The following is a 7,463-nucleotide window of genomic DNA, read 5'->3' as shown; positions in this document are numbered from 1 at the left end:
TATCAGACTTACAACCTTCAAAAAATCAGCCATACACATCCCATTCTTCGAAAGAAAATCCAAACCATTCTCCTGAAAGTAATTTCAAAACAGATTTACCCCAAAAAAAACATTCAGAATGAAGAAAAGGTCAATGAAAGTTTAGCTGAAAAGGAAAGTATTGCTATCCACAACAAAAAAGTGCAGATAGAAAAACCCTTTAATTTAGAAACATAAATTGGTAAGTTGAAAATAGCCATTCCTCTGTCTGAATTGGCCAAACATGAAGTGTACAGACAACAAATCAATAGGTCACTGCAAATACCAAAGAATAGGGATGCAGCCAATATTCTTGATGATCAACCAGAACTTATTTTTGGTCCTGGAGTCAATGGTAAAACAGTAGACGGAGGGGTTCCTCTATTCTATGTGAGCTTAAATATTCATGACAAAGTGCTACATAATGCTATTTTTGATTCAGGAGCTTCCCATAACCTAATGCCTAAATCTGTCATGGAGAGACTAGACCTAGATATCACAAGGCCATACAAAGATTTATTCTCATTTGATTCCAGCCAGGTCAGGTGTCTAGGCCTAACAAAGACCTCTGTGTATCCTTAGTCCAATATCTAGCTAAGACAATCTTGATGGATGTGGTGGTAGTTGATATTCCACCCAAGTATGGTATGCTTTTGTCAAGATCTTGGGGTGCAAAAATCCAAGGATCTCTGCAACTAGACATGTCCTATGCCACTATTTTAGTCTTTGGCTAGCCAAAGAGATTATACCATGAAACACTAATGAAATATGTGGTGAGCAGTCAAGAAAAACCCTAAAACTTCCCCATCTATTCTTTGCATTCCGACATGGATTCATTCATTTTATATAACACTGGCATGTGTCCCAAAACTGATTTCAAATTCCTAGAAGCAGCACAACCAGAAAGCGTGAATGAACGATCTGGTGTCCAAGATCATAAAATTGTTGATGTGACTAATGCAATAAAGAAAAATTACATGTTACATGAATTGCAGGATACAAATCTACCCATTGAACAAGCTTCTAAAACTCTTAAGGAAAGTCATAACCAAAAGGTCTTATGGTACTTGGAGTTTGGTAGTTCTGTCAACAAATTAGGAGCAGGGGCAGGGGTTTGGATTCACAACATGCAAAATGACCATGCTGAAGGTCATGTATATAGGCTAAATTTCAGATGTACAAACAATATGGCTGAGTATGAAGCCCTTTTTTCAGGACTCAAACTGATCAGAGATATAGGGGCAACCAAGGTTTCAATTTTAGGGATTCAGATTTGATTATACATCATATGAAGGTAAATTTTGTCACAAATGATCTTAGGTTAAGGGCTTACAGAGGGGCAGCCATTGAAATACTTGACGCTTTCTCAGAATCTCAACTCACTAAAATTCCTAGAAAGCATAATTTACACGCCCATAGCTTAGCAACCTTTGCTAGCACTTGCAAGCTTCCTTTTGAACCCAACCACCACTTCACTGCTGAAATCAAACATAGGCCTGCTATCCAAAATAATGTCAAAAATTGGCAGGTCTCTGAGAGTGATACACAAATAAATAACTTCCTGACTTTGAAAGAAGAATTTTCAAGCATAAACATTGATACAAGCACTGTGGATGATCAACAACAAATAAATAGAATTGAACCAAACATATCTGCCAAAACAACAAATCTGATTTTACACCCAACAGCTTTTGATGACAATAAGTTACAAAAGCTAAAGCAAACAGACCTTGATGAAATAGCTGAGGCAGAAGCTGAAGTAATTGAACTAAAAGACAATTTTCTTCCCATAGGCTTAACTCCTTTGGAGTATTTGTTTGATTCAAATGATATTTCAAGGAAGCCAAAAATGCAACCACTAAATGCAGAAATTGAGGACTGCAATATTGGAACCACAGAAAATCCCAAAATGGTAAAACTCTCAAAAGCCTTGCCTGCTGATCAGAAATTGAAATATATAGACTTGTTTAAAGAGTTCCAAGATGTCTTTGCCTGGAGTTATGAGGACCTCAAATCCCATGATACTTCAGTCATCCAACACACTATACCTCTGAAAGAGAATCAAAAACCTTTTAAACAAAAGCTTAGAAGAGTGAATCCTATCCTCCTTCACCTAATTGAAAGGGAAGTTAAACGAATGTACGAAGCTGGTATCATTGCACCTATCAGGTTCTTAGAATGGATTTCAAATCTAGTGCCTACTAGGAAGAAAACGAGAGAGATAAGATTGTGTGTTGATTTGAGAAATTTGAATAAAGTCTCTCTCAAAGACCATTACCCTCTACCAAAAATGGACCATATCCTAAAAAGGGTAGTGGGAGCATCTAGGATCTCATTGCTAGATGGATTCTCAGGATTCAATTAGATTCTAGTACACCCAGATGATCAAGACAAAACTGCCTTTACAACACCTTAGGGAACCTTCAAATATGTCAAAATGCCTTTTGGCCTCAAAAATGCAGGGGCCACATTTCAAAGAGCAATGGACATAGCCTTTGCTAAAGAGATCCATGATTTCTTAGTCATATACCTTGATGACCTCACTGCTTTTTCAAAATGAGACCAAGAACATTTAGAACATTTAAGACAAGTGTTCCTAATTTGTAGAAAATATGGCATATCATTGAACCCAAAGAAATCATTGTTTGGCCTAGAAGAAGGCAAACTCCTAGGTCATATAATCTCAAAAGATGGCATTAGGATTGACCCGGACAGAATTCAAGCTATCCTTCAAGTGCTTCATCCAAGAAACATCAAGGAACTGCAAGGTTTTCTAGGAAAGATCAATTTCCTAAGAAGGTTCATTCCCAATTTGGCTGAGCTAATCAGACCGTTAAACAACATGCTTAAGAAATATTCTAAAGTCAAATGGACCATGGAAGCTAAACAAGCCTTTGAGGACATCAAAACAGCTTTGACAAAAACACCATTACTCACAAGTCCCAAGTTTGATAGAGAATTCATCATTTTTTCCTTTGCATCTGAGCATACAGTTGCCACTGTCCTATTACAAAAAGATGACCAAGGATGTGAGAATCCCATTGCTTTTTTCAGCAAAGCCCTTAGGGATGCTCCATTAAAATATCAGATCATGGAAAAACAATCTTATGCCCTGGTAAAGGCCATCAAGTATTTCAGAGTTTATATCTTGTACTCACATGTGATAGCTTATGTCCATAATGCTGTGGTTAAGGACATATTAACTCAAGAAGGAATTGAAGGTAAAAGGGGTAAGTGGATAGCCAACATCTTAGAATATGACATTGAAATCAAGCCTACAAAACTGATAAAAGGACAAGGATTAGCCAAACTGACGACTGAAACCAATCTTCAAGCCCTTCACATCAATGAACTAGACAATGAACAGGAGATGGCGACTCCACATATCAATCAAGCCTTTTTACAATCACCTTGGTATGTTGATATATGTTTTGTATTGTCAAACCTTCAAGCTCCTCCAGGGTTGTCCAGAACTAAAAAGAGATTCTTGAAAATGAAGGCATCAAAGTTTTGCATTATAGACAATGTTTTGTTTTGGAAAAATCATGAAGGTATCTTGCTTAATTGCCTAACATTGGATGAAACTGACAAAGTACTCAAGGAATTTCATGCAGGGGACTATGGAGGACACTTGTACTAGAAATCAACAGTTGATAAAATCCTAAGGGCTGGATTTTATTGGCCCTCCCTATTTGTTGATGTGAAAAAAATTGTAATGTCTTGCCATAAATGCTAGATATTTGAAGGTAAGAGAAAGTTGTTACCTTTACCCCTCAAACCAATTTCAACTCAAAGACCATTTCAACAGTGGGGTTTAGACTTCATCGGTGAAATCCACCCTTCATCCTCTGGCCAACACAGGTGGATTTGACTGCCACAGACTATTTTACTAAATGGATAGAAGCCATCCCCTATAGGCAAGCCAATGACTCAATCATCATGCAATTTTTAGAAACCAATATCTTATCTAGATTTGGCTGTCTAGAAAAAATTATTACAGACAATGTTGTTGCATTCAAATCCAAAAGAATGATAAATTTTTGCCACAGGTACCACATTACCTTGGGCCATTCCACAGCCTATTATCCTCAAGGTAATGGCTTAGTTGAGTCCTCCAACAAAAACCTCATCAACATCATTAAAAAGGGCTTGGAGGAGAACAAAACGAATTTGCATAAAAAACTTGTAAATGCACTATGGGCAGACAGATTGACCACCAAAAGATCCATTGCAACAAGTCCATATGAATTGGTGTATGGAATGGAGGCAAGATTCCCTTCATCTTTAGGAATCCCCGTGATCAATTTGCTGCAAGAAATACAAGCAAAGCCTAATGATATTCAAAGAAGGATCAATCAAACTATTTACTTGCAGCAAACAAGAGACGAAGTACATCAGAGAACCCAGGTTCTACAAGACAAACGCAAGAAAATTTTTGATAAAAGAACAAAAGCTGAAGATTTCTTCATAGGAAACAAAGTGCTGAGATGGGAGTCTAGGAGGGAAGATAGAGGGAAACATGGGAAATTTGATTTTCTTCGGAAGGGACCATATGTTACTCATGATGTACAAGGTAACAACACCTATTTTTTGAAGAGTTTGGATGGAACAGATACTGAGGAAGACCCAGTCAATGGGTGAATTCTCAAGAACTATTTTGATTCCCTTTGATCAACATAACACAACTCTATATTGTACATAAATATTTGTATTTCCATCAGTTTTCATTTACAGCAGTTAGATAAGGAACAAAATGCAACAAAATTTGAGGAAAAAGTCAGGGAAGTACATTACTCTTGGTATATATTTTAAATCTACCACAAGAGATCAAAAATAAGACTTGGGAACTACATAAATGATGGTAAATACTCAGAAAAACTAGCAAAAGACAGAGCTGTAAGGTTATACAGATCAGCTCATAATGCACACATGCTACAAAGGTTCAAATCTTTGGTCTCCAAGACGAGGAAGTTTCAGACTACAGCAAGAATTGAGAAATAAGGCAATCTGACCTGCTGTTCTTGACTTTTCACCAGGAAAAGCCATCCCCAAGTGGAGCCACTGTTAGGTTCCTATACCAATAGGTTTCATTTTTCATGATTGACCAGGGAAGGGCCAAATATGTTCATCTTTTCATGTTGCAAAGGTTCCATATTTTGTAAAAAAAAGAAGAAAATTAAAAAATGTAAAGAGGGTATGCCCTAAAAGAAAAATCAAAGGGAAAAAAGAGTAAATTGGTTAGAAAGAATAGTAGAAATGAACCCCAAAGAAAGACCAGGAAAGTGGCTAGTCAAAATGCCACTGCTATCTTGTTTGCAGGCTCACAATGTTCTAATACTGTTGTTTATTATACTTGATGAATGGCCCAACAGTCCAATCTGGACCATGCCATGTTTAAATTGCTTGTTGTAGAATAGAGAGAGAATATATGTCCAAACAGTTTAAGCTTGGCAGAGGAGTAGCTAGGTAGAGGAATTAAGAAGCCCAACTGCTTAATCTGGGCCCTTGGAAGAAATAAGGGTAGACTTAGATAGGAGGGAAGTCAAAAGAAAAGAGGAACTTTAGGGTTTGCTAGTCCAAATGCACCCAATCAAAGGAAGCAAAAATGCTAGGTGTATTAGGCTGGGTAGGTAGTTTGAGGTTGCAGAAGCAAGGTTATGATCATTTTTGTCTTGTCAAAGAAGACTCATATCATCAGTGACATAAGCACTAAGGCAGTTGTTGGACTATAGAACAATGGAAGCATGACCCCTCCAATTCCCCATAAATCTTTGACTAACATCCCCTCATGGACCTTAGGATCTGCCCGATAGTCCTATTTCACTTCATTCTATGAGAAATACTAAGTTAAACTCTGAGTTTACTTAGTGAAAAGAAGCCACATTTCTTGTGTAAAAATCATTACTCCATACTCCTTTCATCTTCTTATGTCCTAGTTCTCACTCCACATACTCAGCATTCACCAATACAATCTCACTCCATAAAGTCATATTAACCTCTAATTGTATTATTTAGCTCCCTAAATCATTTTCCTATCCCTATTTCACAAAAATTATATATATAAAAAAAAAACCCAAAAAATGCTAAATATCCCCACCCCTTGGCACTATAGCCATACAATACAAAGTCATGGAAATATTAAGTCCATTTGGGACTTATATTAACCCTTCCACGTCCAAACCACACTTGGGAGTGATTTAACAGTTGGTCAAATTACTAACCACACCTAAACCCTCCATCTAAGCCTTACTATATTACCCCCTGCGCATATATTTTTATTTTTGGATTTCATTTAATATTTGATTAGATGAATAACTATTACCCCGGCGACCTACATACAAAACCCATTAACCTAAAGTTTCCCCCCACCATATTTTATATAATATTAAAACATACGGGCGGGTCCCCGCACCGTTTCGCACCAACATATAGGCCTCCCATCAACCGTTTATTTGTGCCTGGCAGATCAGACGGCTCTTGCTGATATCGGAGCGACCCCGCTGTACGAGGGTTAGCTCCCGATAGATGGCAGTTTTGCCACCGTACACTGGGACGCGTGGCCCGTTTTGATTGCATCGGGCCCGCGCTGACACATACCACGCCCGTACCAAAGGCAGTCTGATAGAAAATCACTTACCGCCTGTCCTCCCCACCGCCCATGTTAGCTCTGCGTCAGCTCTTGCGTCACCACCCCCGCTACTATATAGTCCTTCATGGTCGCCCCGTCACCCATATGCGTCAGGCACCACGTTGCCCACCGTACCTTGCTACAGTGCCATGTGACGTCAACACAAAAAAGCACCAAAAACCCACAAAAACACAAAAATTGCGTTAAAACTTGCGAAAGCAATGTTTTTTGTTTGTTTTTTATGCAACCGATGATGAAAGCTCTTGCATGAAACTTACGTCCAACCTGCCTTTGACGTTCCAGTCTGCCACCCAGGCGTATTCAACCTGCAACCCGATCTCCTCGGCTCTGCCTTTAGCTCCTTTTCACCACAAACTCTCGAAACAAACAGGTATTTACCCGGGAGCGCCCTTGAACCTTTTTTTTCATAAATTCTCTGCATAAGATTGCCAACACACCTAAATTCAATTTGAAGACATTGGCACCCACGAGCCACTCCTCTCTGCCCCATTGTATAACCTGATTTGTGACCAAAACCTCTTTACTCTGTAACCCTTTGCAAAATTGCCATTGAAGCTCGAAATATGACTCCAGTTCGCCCACTATACCACTAAAGATGATTTGCAATAGCCCTTTTATCTCCATCCCTTTCATGTGTACATGTTGCAGAGCCCTGCACGCTCTATTCCCATTAAGCTCTACTCAGCAGGGCTATCTTCGCACAGAATCTAAACTGCAAATTCCCTGTCAAAAATCCAATGTCAAAGCTCCGTTTTCTTGTTGAAATACACACTATATCCAACCATAATCCAAGTAA

Source organism: Pinus tabuliformis, chromosome 3_2 (assembly GCF_031772625.1).
Source record: "Pinus tabuliformis cultivar Carrire ecotype Pingquan chromosome 3_2, CPIR1, whole genome shotgun sequence".
NCBI lineage: Eukaryota > Viridiplantae > Streptophyta > Pinopsida > Pinales > Pinaceae > Pinus > Pinus tabuliformis.
Note: the sequence above shows the minus strand (reverse complement) of the source record.